This window comes from Lynx canadensis, chromosome X (genome assembly GCF_007474595.2).
Source record: "Lynx canadensis isolate LIC74 chromosome X, mLynCan4.pri.v2, whole genome shotgun sequence".
Taxonomy (NCBI): Eukaryota; Metazoa; Chordata; class Mammalia; order Carnivora; family Felidae; genus Lynx; species Lynx canadensis.
In genome coordinates, this window is record NC_044321.2 from 81,324,779 (window position 1) to 81,341,904 (window position 17,126).

At 41.5% G+C, this 17,126-nt stretch overlaps 1 pseudogene; it reads left to right on the forward strand.

Annotated features, from left to right (window-relative positions):
- Positions 1-399: 399 nt before the first annotated feature.
- Positions 400-17,126, forward strand: part of LOC115506840 — a 49,391-nt pseudogene continuing 32,664 nt past the window's right edge.

Consider the following 17,126-nt stretch of genomic DNA (forward strand, 5'->3'; position numbering starts at 1 on the left):
CTTTCTTGCATCGAGGGCACAATCCCGGCAAGAGGGAGGTTTGAGGAGTGTTTATAAAGGGGCAACCCTTTTTTAAGTGTCCCACTTTTCCACAGCCAAAACAGGTTGGGTTAGATTGTTTGAGGGCCAAGGCAAGTAGCATTGTTTTGTGGGATTCTGTTCCCACAGTTTGACAGGCTTTAACATATTCACTGATAGTGGCTTCAGGGCTACTTGCATTGGGTTTGATATGCTTAAGAACTCTTTTGCAATCCTCATTAGCATTTTCAACAGCCAGGGAAAGAAACATTGATTCGGTTGCTTCCATATTATCAAGCTGTCTTTGAATAGCTTCTTGGATGTGATTGATAAAAGCCATATAGTTTTCAGTGGCCCCTTGTCGGATATTAGTAAAGGACCATGATGATTTTCCTGAAAGGGGGATTTTATGAAATCCCGTCACACTACATCAGTGCATTGCTCCCTGACGATGATCGGGAGTTGAGCTTGCTGCCTTGGTTGGACATATTGCCCTGTGCCAGACAATTGTTCAAAAGTCACTGGAATAGCAGCATCGAGGTTCTGCATAGCACGAGTGATGAAATTCCTGAGCAAAGACAGCATATTGGGCCGGGGTCAGGAGAGAGTTCCAGTCCCAGGCACACGTGGAATAAGGCAAACAGTTTCCAAAATCCCGATCGTAAAAGGGCTATGAAGGCGGTAGAGTTGAACTGCCTTCTGTAATTCTTTTACTATTTGGAAGGGCAGGCTTTCATGGACATATTGTCCATTTTGCCGGACAACGGGAAGCAGGTGGAATTCACCGGCCTTATGGGCTTCTTTAAGGCACTTTTGCATTGGGGAAAGGACCTTATCAGAGCAGGTTGATGAGGTGTTTTGAGGCTCGATATCATCCCAGCCTTTTGGGGGGAGGGGGAGTATCTTTTTGCTGTAGAGATGCCAGAGGCGCAGCCTGATTATGGGGGGGGGGCGGGGTTTTTCCTTCTTTTTAGATAACTCTATGTTTTCACCTACATCCTCCGAGCTCAGTGGGAGAAGGGCAGTGCAGACGATGGATCAGGTGAGGATTACCTGGGGGGTGGGGGTGGGGGGACATTAGCCGCTTCAGAATGCCCGGCCTTTAATGTTTTCCCTGCTCATTCCCTCACGTCAAGATCACAAGTTCCTTGTTCTGGAAGCCAATGGCAATTCTGTTGGACAGTCAGAAATAATTTAAAGAGAGCCTTATAATTTAGAGTCATTCCTGCTGTCTCTCCTAGTGACTGAAGAATTCGAATATAAGCGCTTTTGTTCAGGGGCTGGGGAGTTTCCCATGGGAGATCTCTCAAAAAGTTCCATGGCAGTGAATCCTAATATAGTTTCGCTTTATCCCTTACCTCTTCAGGCAGAGACTGTACCTGATGCGGTTTTTTTTTTTTTTCTCTCCCTTTCTTGGAGCTCCTTAATCATTCCACGGCATCCTGCAGTCCTTGTGCGGTACCGCCTTATCATTTTGGCTCCTTGTCCACGTTGGCCCATAGTCCGCTTTCCTTCTATCACATCAGGGTCACCATCTGTCGTAGACTCCAAGTCTAAAGTTCTTTCTTGTCTAGCAAGAAAGTGGGACACAGGATTAAAAGCGAGAGATGGCTAATATCCAGGAAAAGACAAGAGCCATGAATAAGGGGCCTTGTCCCATTTTTATTAGGATCAGAAGGCTTACAAACATGGTGCTGGACGTGCTCAAAGAGACAATGAATCTGTGAACATTAACTCATGGACGTGAGGGAAAGGGGGTCTTGAATGTAATCAGGGTTAGAGGTTTGGGTTAATACAAAACAAAATCCTGGTGCTGGGCACGGTGGCACGTGCCTGTAGTCCCAGCCACCCAGGTGGCTTAGGCAGGAGGATCGCTTGAGCCCAGGAGTTCTGGGCTGTAGTGCGCTATGCCCATCGGGTGTCCACACTAAGTTCGGCATCAATATGGTGACTTCGCGGGAGTGGGGGACCACCAGTGTAGATTGCTTTAGGTAGTATAGACATTTTAATAATATTTGTTCTTCCAATCCATGAGCATGGAATGTTTTTCCACTTCTTTGTGTCATCCTCAAATTCTTTCATCAGTGTTTGTAGTTTTCAGAGTACCTCTTTCCTTAGGTTAATTTCTAGGTATCTTATTATTTGGGGCATAATTCTATATATGTAATTGATTTCTTGATTTCTCTCTCTGTTGCTTCACTATTGGTGTATACAAATGCAACAGATTTCTTTCTTGTTTGATTTCAAGTTTTTATTTAAATTCTAGTTACTTAACACATATGAAAAAATTAGTTTTAGGCGTAGAATTTAGTGACTCAACATTTGCATATAACACTCAAATCTCATCACAACAAGTGCTCTCCTTAATACCCATCACTCATTTGGCCCATCCACCACCCACCTCCCTCCACCAACCCTGTTTTTTCTCTAAAGTTAGCTGTCTATTATGGTTTGCTTCCCTCTCACTTTTGTTTCTCTTCCCCTATGTTCATCCTTTTTTTATTTAAAAAAAAATGTGTATTTATTTTGGGAAAGACAGTGCATGAGTGGGGGGAGGGTCAGAGAGAGGATAGAGAGAATCCCAGACGAGCTCCATGGTGTCAGCACAAAGCCCCACATGGGGCTTGATCCCATGAACCATGAGATCACGACCTGAGCCAAAATCAAGAGTTCAGTGCTTCACTGACTGAGCCACCCAGGGGTCCCCATCTACTTTTCTTCTTTAATTCCACATATGAATGAAATCATATGGTATCTGTCTCTTACTTATTTCACTTAGCATAATGCACTATAGCTCCATCCACAGATTTCTGTACATTGATTTTGTGTCCCATGACTTTACTGAATCTGTATCAGTTCCAGCAATCTTTTGTGGAGTCTTTCAGGTTTTCTATAAAGAGTATCATCATGTCACCTGCAAGTGCTGAAAGTTTGACCTCTTCCTTGCCAATTTGGATACCTTTTGTTTCTTTTTGTTGTCTGATAGCTGTGGCTAGGATTCCCATACTATGTTAAATAATGATGATAGTGGACATCCCTGTCTTGTTCCTGACCATAGAGGAAAATCTCTCAGTTTTTCACCATTGAGGATGATGTGGACTGTGGGTTTTTCATATATGGCCTTTATTAGGTTGAGGCATGTTCCTTTAACACTCCTTTCTTGTTTTTTGTTTTTTGTGTTTTTTTAATCATGAATGGATGTTGTACTTTGTCAAATGTTTTTTTTTTTTTCTGCATCTATTGAAAGTATCATGGTTCTTAGCCTTTCTCATATTAATGTGATGTGCCTTTTGTATCGACATGGTGTGTGTGTGTTTGCATGTCTTCCTCCAGCTCTACTACCTCACTACACACTCACAGTTGCAGCTTTAGTCTCAGGTAAGCCTGGAGCTGGACTTCCAATCTCAGGTTTAGATATCCCAGAAATAGTGTTTATATTGTAGGAAAGTGATATACACAGATGATTATTCCAATTAAGGGAAAATCCAAAAAGCTGGCTGATTCCATGAAGTCAGTCTCCCAACCTCCATCCTCCCTCTTCCTTGCCATGTACCCTTGGTCTGAGACTCTAAGAGCTGTCATCCTGGATCTCACCACCCGGTGCCATAACATTTATCTCCATTTTTGTTGTTCTCTTTTAATTGAAAGAAGTACATGCTGAAAAGACTATAAAAACAATCATGAAAAGGTTTGTTTACCACGATACCAAGTCTGCTTGGAACTTCATATGTATATTAAAGCAGTTCCATTTGCTATTGACCCCAAACTGCATCATGCTCATTGATTTCTCTATCCTCTCACCACTGTCAGCTAATGTGCAGTGTAGACTGTTCTGAGGGTGTCTACCAGAGAACAAAGCATTCATTCTTGATCACCCAAGCCTTGTGTAAGCTGCCCACACCTCCTCACACACCATCTGTCATCCTTTCTGCATCACACAGGACACAGCTGCCCAGATTCCTCTCTGATGGCCCATCCAGTTTCAGCTCACTTATCCCCTGTTCCGACATGTACTGCCTTCACAAACCTGTCACTCAATGCCAAGGCACACCACTGCCACCTGGTGTCTCATCATTTGCAGGCCCTAGAGTGTATGTTTTCACAATCCTTTTTACACCTAACAGTTCCTTCAGCCAGTGTTAGGATCAATTTGTATATATACAAATCTCGGATTTTAAGGGAGTTTGTTTGGTTCTTTTCTCCTCCGTCCACCCCCTCCAACCTCCCCCTCCCTTCTCCTCCTTCTCTGCCTCCTCCTCCCTCCTCCTCCTCCTTCTCCTCTGCCTCCTCCTCCTCCTCTTCCTCCTTCTTCTCCTTGCAGAAAATTTTTGGGAGCGGAGTTTAATGATGATGACACTTCAGTGCCATCTGCTGACAAAAACCTGAACAGCTGCTTGAACAATATGGTTATCCTTTGGTGCCATCTGGTGACAAAAACGTGAACAGCTGCTTGAACAATATGGTGCTCCTTTGGTGCCATCTGGTGACAAAAACCGGAACAGCCGCTTGAACAATATGGTGATCCTTTGGTGCCATCTGGCGACAAAATCTTGAACAGCCGCTTGAACAATATGGCGATCCTTTGGTGCCGTCTGGTGACAAAAACCTGAATTGCTGCTTGGACAATATGGAACAGGAAAATGGGAAGGAGAGTCTGTGACATAAACTCACCAGACAGAGCTTTCTAGAATCAGGATGAAAAGTGTTGGGTACAGCATATTGGTGAACTCTCCCTGGACATTTTATATAAGTGAAATCATGCAATATGTGGTCTTTTGCATTTTTGGCTCCTTTCATCGAGTTCAACATTTTTCATTTTCTTTTTTTGTCAAATAATGTACCAAATTGTCTTTATTCTTTTATTAATTAGTATACATTCAAGCTGGTGCTATGCACATTTGTATACAAGTTTTTATGCAGACATATGTGGCCCTTTCTCCTGACTGTGTACCTAGGAGTGGGATTGCTGTGTCATATGGTAACTCTGGTGAAGTGTTTGTGGAACTGCCAGAATGCTGTCATGACCCTGTGTGTTGAGGAGTGCGTGCATAGCCTGGTACTTTTCTCCCGAGGGTTTTGAGAAAGAAAAAAGGTTGAGGTGCCCTTCTCGTCACCCCACCTCTGGGAGGATGGGAGGGCATGATACCCATGAGACCTCACTGGATCACTGGAGCTATTGACTCTCATCGCAGGATTAAGGTGGTGTTTGTCTACTTTTTCCAGTGTACAGTAACTATCACCCATTCATCTACTCTACTTTTTAGAAATGAAACAAAGTCAGCCCTGGGCTCCAGTGTGAGAGGTGGAAATAAGGTTCTCTTCATAGAGGCATGGTGTGTACATTTGGAATTATTTGATAAAGACAGTTTGTCTCTTATCATGAATTTTTATTAATTCAAACATTTTTTTACATTTATATTTATTTATATATTTTGATTCATGCATAGTGTTTGGTAGATTTTCTTTTTCATGGGCACATACCACAAGAAAGTCTAGCATCATGGTTTTTATGATGCATAAAATGCATTTTAAATAAACAGAAAACTCCAAGAGTTCTGTATACCCACCATTATATATCACCATCATTGTGTTGTCTAAATATGGTATATTAGAAAATGCACTTACATTTTTTTTAATTTTAAATGGTTATTTATTTTCGAGAGAGAGAGGGGCAGATTGTGAGGAGGGCAGGGGCAGCAAGGGAGGGGCAGAGAGAGAGGGAGACACAGAATCAGAAGCAGGCCCCAGGATCCAAGCTGTCAGCACAGAGCCCAATGCGGGACTCAAACTCACGAGCTGTGAGATCGTGACCCGAGCTGAAGTTGGATGCTTAACCAACTAAGCCACGCAGACATCCCTAGAAAATGCATTTAGATAATATATTTAACCATGTCAGAGTTGGGAACATTATAATTTCACATGATTTTATTCCATACATGTGAATCCCTTGAGAAACAAACAAGCATACAACAGCAGACACATAAGACAGCTATTCCTAGAGTGACGATTAAAAAAATAATAATTATTGCTAAACTGAATGAAAAATATTTACAGAACCCTTTTCAGTGAAGCAAAAGCATGAGATATGTCATAGAAAATGTGGGCTTCATTTGAAAGCCCATTGTCTAAGGCACAGCCTTCCAGTTATGTGACTCTGACTCTATGGGAGGTATTTTAAAATTCTAGCTTTTATGTAACTCATCTTGTTCCAATGTGCTCCTTAACTATTTTCAAGCAATTACATTCTGTTCTGGGGTAAGGAATTCTTTTTTTTTTTTTTTCCTAAACTCCTGTCTGTCTTCATTTGAGCAATCATTTCAACATTTCTGATCTGTACATGTGACAAAAAAGTTGTTGAGCTGGAAATTGTATTTTCCACTGAAGCATGGGGAAATACGGTCTTCTTATATGATGGATGAAGACTGAGTAGGAAGGGAGGCACAGGGATATGTGAATTTAGTATCCAGGAGAAGTATTTCTGTGCAAAGGTGAGAATATAAGTAAAGAGGACAGCCATTAAAGATGTGGAGAGGGGTGCAGGGCTTTAAAGCATATATTTATTTAATTAATTAATTAAATTTTTTTTGACTAGGCTTCACATCCAGGGCAAACCCCAGTGCTGGTCTTGAACTCACAACCCAGAGGTCAACACCTGAGATGAGATGAAGAGTTGGACACTTGGACACTTAACCCATGCAGCCACCCAGGCCCACCTAAAGCATAATTTTAAGTGATCCATTATAAAAACTTGGAAGGTTGGAATTAAGGTTCTTTCATGGGAAAGAACCATATGTTTTCAGATTTAACATCTGAATTTACCACACCACCCTATTCAGACGCTTGGTCTTTATTCCTATTTTGGCGAAACCTAAACCTTAACCAAGGGGTGGTGTAGAATTTGGTCATAGTGCCTGCTAACTGAATGAATGGGTGGATGGATACAGGAGATTTCAAACATGCCTTGGAAAGTCTTGGATTTTTACGTCCCAGGGCAGAGCTGTTCATGCAGCTGTCTAAAGCCGTAGTGTTGGGTGGCTGAGAGGATGCAGCTTCTCAAGACCCAGGAACCGATGGCTGCAAGATGGGAAGCATTTCAAGTGTGGAAGATCGGCATACACTTCATGGTTGCCATAGAAACGTGACTCTGTTGTGACAACCATGATGACTTTTCAATACAGAGACGGATTGGGAAGAAGAGGGGCCTTCAAGTGTTTGGAGCTTAGCTGAAGGTGTGGGTCCCCTCAGTGGAGCTGATCTGTCCCAGAGTCTGGGGAGACAAAGGAATCCAGGTCCAAGTCTCCTCTTTCCTTCTTTGGAGCTTGGCACCCAGAGTGTCTCATGGGTAAACCTGTTGGGGTCTGGTCTGGGTCCAGTGAGTGTGGGTCCTGCTCCAGGGGTGTCCTGGAGCTACTGTCCTATGAAGGCAGGGGTGCGGGAGGGAAGGCAGATAATGACTATGCACCTGGCTTCCCTTCTGCAGAATGGGGGTGTGAATGCTTCACCCACAGGGTCGCCGAGAACACTCGGTGATACACATGACCAAGTCCCTGGCCCTGTGATTACTGCAGGATCATGAATGCCTGTATGATTTCAGGCCACTTGTTACTCCTTTTCTTCTTTGTTGTTAGGGGATAGAAGAAAAAGGCCCGGTGAGAAGTTCATTGTAACATGTAGTTGTTATGATCACAGCCCACTTGTTGTGAAGTAGGGAAGCTGAAGGGGCTCCATTTTACAAGTGGTTTTTCTACCAGGCCCCATTTAGCCTGCCAGGCTCCACATTTGGCCTCTGAATAAGACAAAGAGCCATGTTCTCACTTCAACGGGGAAGCAAGAAAGTTAATCATTCTCTGAGATTTGTCGAAGGCCCCAGACACCTAAGAAGAGCCAGATCCAAAACATGTTCCAGGACATTGGCTTCAAACAAACCTCAGCTGACGATGGCATCAATACCCCTACTTTTGGTAATTTATGAAATAACACCTATTGTTCACCTGACGCTTGCCTTTGATTGGACACTACCATGGATTCCCCTGGAACGTGTACCCTAAACCCTTTTTAAATACAAACTCCTAGCCCAAAGCAATGACAAGGCTCATTCTCCTTTCCTTTCTGAGTCTCCCCCAGGCACTCTGCTATTTTCTGTCATTCATGCTATTTGATAAACTCTGTTAGCACTTTCTCCAGCTAACGTTTGATTTCTACCACTTTTGAAGCCAAGGACCCTCTTGGCTGGTCCTGTGGTACCGTTCCCTGGGTTCTTGGACTCAGCTTGACTGCATCAGTATCAATGTCAGTGTCACTAGACTAGTGCCTGGCATGCTGCTGGGCACATAGTTACTCTTGCAAATCATAGCGATAGCTGGATCTGTCTCTCCCTCTTCAGAACTTCATTCCATTGGCCACGCTCTTATCAGGTGCCGGAAGGAGACAGGTTATGAGGATCTGAGTCCTGGTGGCTGCTGAAACCTCTATCCCATATTCAAGGACAACAGTCCTCAGGAGACACTAACATTTCACATTCCTGGTGGGATATGATGCCTGGCACAAGTGAGTTCATAGACCTGAACAAAAGCATGTTGTGGAATAGCTCCTGTAAGGTTCAAAAACTAACCTAAAAGCAGAGAAACTACTTAAACCACGTCATGGGAGGAGAAGTTTAGCAGGTGGAATTTCAATCCACCAACAGATGTGTTAGTAAATCTTGAGGCCCATCTTAGAGAATTCCTCATTTGTCTGAAAGGGACAAATTGTGCACCTGAAAATGACTTGATCATTAACATGCACTTGCAATAAATATATTTTTTTCTGATTGCATAAATAATAATTAATGAATTCTATGTTTCCTCAGAACGATGTGAAAATAGGCATTTAGAAGGGTTCATAGCAACTTGAGATCTTAACACAGATTCTTTCCTGGTTTGCTTGGTTTTACCCATACTACAAAGAAAAAAATTAAGGGCCTAAAATTTTTGTAGTGTGAGTTCAAAGTGTCACTTACAAGACTTTGGAATTTTTATAATAACAATTACCAACGTGTCTTCCCTGCTATCACGATACCCAGAATTTTCCCTTATACAAATCAGAAGTTGTTAAATGTCAGTATGATTATATTCCTGGTACGTGACGTTTTAAGTTCAGTACTCATGGACCACAGTTTCCCTCAACATGCCATGTCCCCAAGCAACTATTTAGTTTTTTTGTCAATAGATTAGTTTTGATTGTCTGTAACTTTGTGTCAATCGTTGCATTTTATTTTTATCTGGCTTATTATACTCAGGCATTTATTCATTTATTAACAGTTCCATTATCTTTTATTTGACATGAATATATAAAACACTATTGATGAGAAGCTACTTTGACTCATCATGGGCGAAGAAATTTAGCAAGTAGAATTGCATTCCATCATCAACTACACGTTGTGCAGCAGCCTTTGAGGCCCATCTTACAGGTGCGTGATTGCTGAAAAGCAATAGATTATACAGATGGAGACAGAAGTTGGTCTTTATAGGCATGTGTAATAAATGTCGCTAATGTTTTACTAAGAAAAAAAAAAACTAAGTATGCAAAGGGCCACATATAGTATGATTCCATTTTTTTATGAAATACTTAGTGGGAGGCCCTCGATATGCTGTGCCCAATAAATTACCCTCTTTCCATTCTGACTTTCAGAAGCTCTGGTAGGTTTGAGTCACAGTCCCTCCCTCTTATCTTTCCTGTGATGTTCAACAGCAGTTCAGGCTTTTGTCATAAGATGGCACCAAAGTACCACCATCATTAAACTTCTCTTCTAAGAAGTGTCAGCAAGGAGTAAAAACGTAACAATAATATCCCCTAAACCCAGGTTTTGTACGTAAACAAGAGAATTTTAATTTTTTTCTGAAAAAGAAAAAAAAAAAAACCCTTGTAGGTGTAAAGGAAAATTGTTAAAACATATACTCCATTTTCCCCATTGAGGAGGATATTAACTGTGAGCCTTTCATATGTGGCTTTTATGATGTCGAGGTATGTTCCCTCTTACCCCTACTTTCTTAAGGGTTTTTATCAAGAACTGATGCTCTATTGTGCCAAATGTTTTTTTCTGCAGTTTTTGGAAAGGATTATAGAGTTCTTTATTCCAGAGCCTGCAGACTTTGAACACCTGGTGGCAGTAGTGCACCTTGACAATCAGTGGCAGGTATTCCAAGGGTGGTACAGGTTAGACACGGGTAGGTGACTCAGAGAGGATGGGGGTGTCAGAGCTGGATCTGGGCAGCTGTGTCTTGTGTCATGGACAGGGAATGATAGAGAGGAAAAGAAGGTCTGAGCAGCCTCTACAAGGTTGGAGAAATGGAGGGTGAACACCCTGTTCTCTGATAGGGAACTTCTGTACAGTCCACACTACACAACAGCTGACAGTGATGAGGAAAGAGATAAATCAATGATTATGATGAAAGTTAGGGTCAACAACAAATGGAACTTTTTTAACATACTTATGACATACTTATACATAATTGTAACATACTTACATAGATACTTAGTGCACTGACCATGGTGTCCTCAATAAGAGACACCTGAGTGCCTTGATTAATTGCTTCAGAGGAATGTGGAAGCCTTTCAAGCACAAATGATTAACTGCTGAGCACCAGCTTCTTCTGCATATACCCCTCACCATTTCCCCGCACCTTCCCCTTAAAAAACCTTCTGCTTTTCCTGGACAGGGAAGATGGTCTTTGCAAAGTTATTCTTCCATTTTCACAGGTTGCTGGCTTCCTGAATAGGGCAACTTTTCCTTTCTCACCATCACTTGTCTCTTGAGCATTGGCTTTTGGTGGGAGATGCAGGAGAGAAGCATCAAGGGAAAAGACTTCAAAAGGGAAGGGCTGGAGAAGGTGCAAGGCCTTAGGACATGTTTACACAGCTGAACACGGCTGCTGCTCATAAGGAATGCCGAGAGCCATTAACATTGTCCAGGGATGGATCCTCCCTCACACCTGAGCCTTCCTTAGTCTTATAGAAACCAATTAACTCGAAATTCAACCTTGAAACGCTAAACCATTAGATTGATTAACACACTTGCTTAGCTGACTTTACGCACATAGTCTTTAGCAATTATCCTAATAAAAAGAAGCTTCATTCTGGAGTCAGGGCCTCATTCAGACTCAAGAATGAGGACCTTCACTTAACTGAATTTTGTTTGCACACTCATCTTTTGGGATTCCGGCCATACTCCCTGCAACAGCTTTTGAGCTGTCTTAAAGATTTGCTGATTTCCCTAAGTCTGCAGTCACCATCCAATACTTCCCTTTCCCTCTTCTTTTCAGCTTCATTATTTTCATAATTTTATCTTCTACATCACTGATTCACTCCTCTGCTTTGTGCATCCTTCATTGTCATGGCATTCATTCAGGTTTGCATCTTGGTTATAGCATTTTTTATTTCAACCTGACTAGTTTTTAGTTCTTTTATCTCTTCAGTAAGGGATTCTCTATGCTTTTTTCAAGCCCAGCTACTATCCTTATAATTTTTGTTTGAAATTCCCTTTCAGACATCTTAATGTGAATTGATTAAATGCCTGTTCTCTCTCTTGGGGTTAATTCCTCCATCTTGTGATTTTGAGGTCAATTAAAAAAAAAAAAAACATGAATGTAGATCCTTGGTGTGGGTTGTTCTCCTTCTTAGAGAAGTTTGATCCAAATCAATCAATCAATCAATCAATTAATAATGAAATAAATCATTAAAAATAAGTAATTGCTTTTCCTATACTCAAAAAATCTGTAAATGAAACCCAAAGGAACCTAGATCATGCTTCCCATAGAGTTCAAGCTTTGAAGCACTCTATGATTCACCAGTAGAGTTGGTGTATGTGAGGGGCTTGTGTTGGACTTCTAGGGGTGGGGCCTGTTGTGTTGATTCTTAGGCGGGACTTGCCCTAATGGAGATGCACTTGCAGGGAGCGACTCTGGCCTTCACCTGGTGGCACTGTTTGCTCACTGAAGTAAGTCAGTGTTGATGGGTGTGGAGGGGGGGAAATGGTGTTGCCCTGCTCTCTTGTCTCTGAAGCAGGGCGCTCAGGCCTGCCCCTCCATAGAAAGCCTGAACATAAGATCAAACAATCACCCCTCTTGTGTCCCTGGCTGCTGTCATATCCCTGCCTTAATCTTGTCTTTATTTCAGCTTTCTGCCTGCCAGGCAACACAGTACTCTCATGTTTTATCTCAGGCACAGTTGGGTCTCAAAACTCCAAACTTCAGAGACCCCCATGGCATAGACCTGCACTGATACTCTAGGAGAGGGTCTTGCTGTGCTGTGGCTGAGTGTTGGTTTGTCCCAGAAAATAGCTGGGTGACCCTGCAGGGCTTGGAGTTTGTGGTAAAGCACAGCAGAAAGATGGCACCAAGGCTCACTGCCCTCACCAGGCATCTTTGTTCTTATGCTGATGAATCACACAGGTTAATGGCACCCATAGGTTCTTTTGTCTCCAGAGAGGCAGTGCCCCCTTCCTAAATGCACTCCAAGATTGGTACAGTTTCTCCCAGTGTGACCCAGGGCATTCTCAGACCATGCTGCCCGCTCCTGGGTCCTCACCTTCCTTCTCCACTGGGATACCACTAAACCCACCAGGTGTGACCCTGTTGATGGCACAGACCTCTAAATCTTAAGACTTGGTACTCTGTTGCTTACTTAAAAATGTGTGGTATTTAACCCCTCTCCTCCACCCAGTTAATGGCTTTAGGGAAGAGTTTTCTTGTGCAATCCCCTATGCATGTTTCCACATTTTTTATTACTCTCTCAATCCTCTCTCTGTGATCAGGGCTCCCTCCCCTCTACAGCACCGATGGCTCATTTCTCCCCCAAACCAACTCTCCAAGGTTCCTACCGTCCCCAGGGTCATTGTTTTTCTACTTGTAGATGTGCAGGTTTGTTCTCTCAATCCTCAGATTTATTTCTTGGGTGTTCAGAATTATTTGATATTTATCTAGCTGTATTCAAGGGACGAGGGAAGCTTAGGGTTGCCCTCCTCTTCCACCATCTTAACCCATCTCCATGGTATTGTATGGAATCTATACATCAGTTTGAGGGAATAGACATCTTAACAATACTGAGTCTTCTGACCCCTCAAGAGGACATGTCCCTCCATTTATTTAGGCCACTGTTTAATTTCTCTCAGCAATGTTTAGCAGTGTTGAGTACAGGTCTTGCACATCTGTGGGCCTCCATGTTTTACATAGGGTATGCCTATGTAATTCATACTTTTTGATGTTCTTGTCAATGACTGTTTTATTACTATCTCTAGGCATTATATTTTCACTTAACTGTTAATATCCAAATGTTGCCGGGGAATATCTTTGGTTGAAAGCACACATTACTCAAGGACAGACAGGATACTTGACTATTAGCACCTATAGTAGTCAGAGGTTACTGGAGGAACAGAACCAATGAGATGCTGATATATAGATAGAAATTTATATTAAGGAATTGAGTCAAGAGGAAGTGGAGGCTAGGCAGAATCTGATAGGAAACTTTGACAAGTTGGAGACTCAGGAAAGAGTTAGAGTTGGAATCTGAATATTGTCTGCTGGGGAACAACAGGTGCTGATGTGAAGTCAAAGGCAGTCTTTGGGCAGAAATCCCTTTGACTCAAGGGAGATCAACCCTTTGTTCAATTCAGGACTTCAGTTTATCATTTGAGGTCCAATCACATTAATGGAGGATTAATTGCTTCACTGAAGTGTACCCATTCAAATGTAAATCTTACTCAAAGGCATCTTACAGAAATATCCAGAACAATGCTTGAACAAATATATGAACACTATGGTCTTCCCACGTTGGCACATTAAAAATACGATCATATTCATTTGACTAGATTTCCATAGAGGTTTTTAGATATCATTGGCAATGTACTGAACCTAGGGAGTAAAATATCCTTCAGAAAATTGTACAGGTGGTCTCTAGAAAATCGGTCACTAATATGAAACAGTTTAGTAACTTTCAACTTTCAACCTACACCCACAACTGCATTATTTCCTGTGCAGTCACCCAGGTTTCCAGGAGTCATGGTCAAGCTTAGACTAAAGTTTCATGGGATGGAGTCCACTTGAGGTAATATCTCACCACCCCATGAGGTGGGCACTAACATCCATCCTGTTTCCGGGGGCGTTTTGAGTAATCCAGTCGAGGTATCAAGAGAAATAAGATGTGGATACTAGTGGTTGAATTGGATGGACAGTGCCCGGCACACAGTAGACATCTAATATACATTTAATTATGTGAGACATAGATGTAGGTGTAAGTAGGAAATGAAACTATGTATATGTTCTTTCATTCTTTTTATACACATAGAAATTTTTCAGAGCATTGGGGTCACACTTTTGTCCTTGTTTCAACCGGTTTTAAGAAAATTTTTGTCTTGTTATCTAAAATAATGTCTTTTAATTGGGAAAAGATAAACTGTAGAAAATGAAAAAGATGCCTCTGTGTAGATATGTATGACCCTGCAGTGGGTCTTCTGCAAAGTGGGCAATTGAAATTTACCTTACACAGCTATTGTGAGGAGAAGTGAACAAACCAATAAAACATATCCAACATGTAATATTGTGAAACTTCAGCAAATATGTGTGGGGTCACTCCTGCGGTCTCTTCATAGCAAAAGAGATGACTTAACCGTGAACAACTCATAGACATCATTGGGATTTGGTGCAACAAGGAAGGAAATGTACACATATTATATGCTGGGTTAGCTTTAGTACCATTTATTTGTAGATGAGTTACCTGATTATGGTGAAGAAGAGGAAACACTCCATCCCCTAAAACTGTTCGTTTGTGTGTGCAACATAGTAATTTGACATTTATATTTGTATTATGAAAAAATCACCACAATAAGTCTATCATACATCCATCACTTTACATAGCTACAGATTTTTGTGTGTGTGATGAAAACTTTCAAGATGCACTCTCTTAGCAACTTTCACATACACAATACACTATTAACGATAGGACCATGCTGTACATGACATCCTCATGACTTATTTATTTCATAAGAGGAAGTTTGTACCTCTTGACTTATTTATTTTATAAGAGGAAGTTTGTACCTCTTGACCTCTTTCCCATTTTTGCCCACTTCTTGACCACTGCCTAAAGCAACCACCAATGTGTTCTCCAAATACATGAGGTCTTTTTTCAGCTTCCTTTTTTTTTCTTTTAAATTCCACATGTGAGGTCATATGCTGTTTATCTTTCTTTGTCTGACTTATTTCATTTAGCATTTTGCCCTTGATATCCACCCATGATGTTACAAATGACAAGATCTTATTCTTTTTTATAGCTGAAAAATATTCCATTGCATATATCAAATCTTCCCTATCCATTTATCCATTGATGGACAGTGAAATTGTTTCCATATCTTAACTATTGTAAGTAATGCTTCAGTGAACCTTGCTGATTTTTATGTAATCCCTTCAGTGAGTCATATCCCATGGCACACATCATATTTTTATTTTGAGTAGATACACGTGGGATATTAATATATGCATCCCATTGTTGAAGTAAATCTCTACCCCATAGATTAATGGCAATGTTAGCCACACAGGGTTTAAGAGTTGCTCTTTGATCCTCGTGTCTTTTACATCAACCTCCCCCAGAAATGTAATCTTATCCAGTCAATGAGGAATGCTGGTAATGGCTACTATTGCCCACGAAAGAATATTATGTCCAATGTGTTACTCTCCAAACAGAAGTCAGAGTTCAACAGTCGCTAATTGTTGGGCCTTGCCTTCCTTCATGTGCCTAGTGGATTGATGGTGTAGGGGCCTCTTTTGTAAGGACACTTAATCCCCTTGCTTTTCTCCTCTAAAGAAAAGTCACCTTGCAGTAACAATCCTTTTCTCTTACTAATCACTTTCCTGTCCCACCTTCCTTGTATTAAAACCTTCCATTTTGTACATCTCATAGGAGCACCCCTCTATTTGCTTGATGTACTGGTACCTAATCCATTAATTATTTAATACAGCTAATTAGACCTTTACAACTTACTCAGTTATAGTTTTGTTATTTTCCTTACTAAATGCTTTTGAATGTTTATCATAATTGGGAACGTTTCCTCCACCACTGGTTCAGGAGGAACTTCACTGGGCATATTTCTGTGGACAGAAGAGAGAGGATAGATTTGGGTCATACTGGTATATCAGGTATAAGAGGAACGGGGGGGAGCTGACCATCATGTGAAAAATGTATGAAAAACATGTGACTAAGTCAGGAAAATTAGATGTTGAGATCAGGTTCCAGTCTTGTGCTTGTCTTTGATAACTCCTTCTGTACTCTTTCTCCTGTGGGTGTGGGTCTGGGTCTCCACATCAGATGAACCCTCAGAGTACTAAATGTAATCTTCAGAGGACTAAATGGGAGGGACTACCGTCCTAGGGATAAGACAAACACAAAATCAATTCCAAAATCTACCAAGCAACCTGACCACAGACCAAAGAGAAACTAGCACTTCTATTGACACCCATGAGAAAACCAAGACTGAAGGCACACAAGTGTTACTTCACGTTCCACTCTCTGGGAGTGAGGTCTCCTCTGGAGAAGGTAGTATCCTCTGAGTGCTATTGAAGACAATGGAGGTCTGGGTTACAAGTTGCCTCAGTTTCCCAAGGCAAAACCTTTACCCTCAACCAAATATTTTCTGTTTAGATCTCGGTTTCCAGGCTTCAAGATCAAGGTTGATCAAAACTACTTAGCATGGAGACTATTTGAGGCCATACATCATTGGGTGGGCACTAACATCCATCCTGCTCCTTGTGGGCATTTTCAGTTATCCACATCTAGATACCAGTAGAGGAGTGATGTGGATGCAGGTGTAAAATTGGACTGATAGTGCCAGGCACACAGTAGACATCTTTTTCACATTTAATAAACATGAGATATAGATGTAGGCATCAGTAGGATATAAAATTATGCATATATTCTTTCAGACTTTTTATTGACCTGTGAATTTTTCAAAGAACACTGGGATGGTGACAGTTATTGTTTCATAATCTGGTATAAAAAAAGTTTTTATTTCTGTTTCTAAAAGTCATGTGTTTTCATTGGAAAAAAGTAACAAGTAGAAAATGAAGAAGATGCCCCTTTGGAGG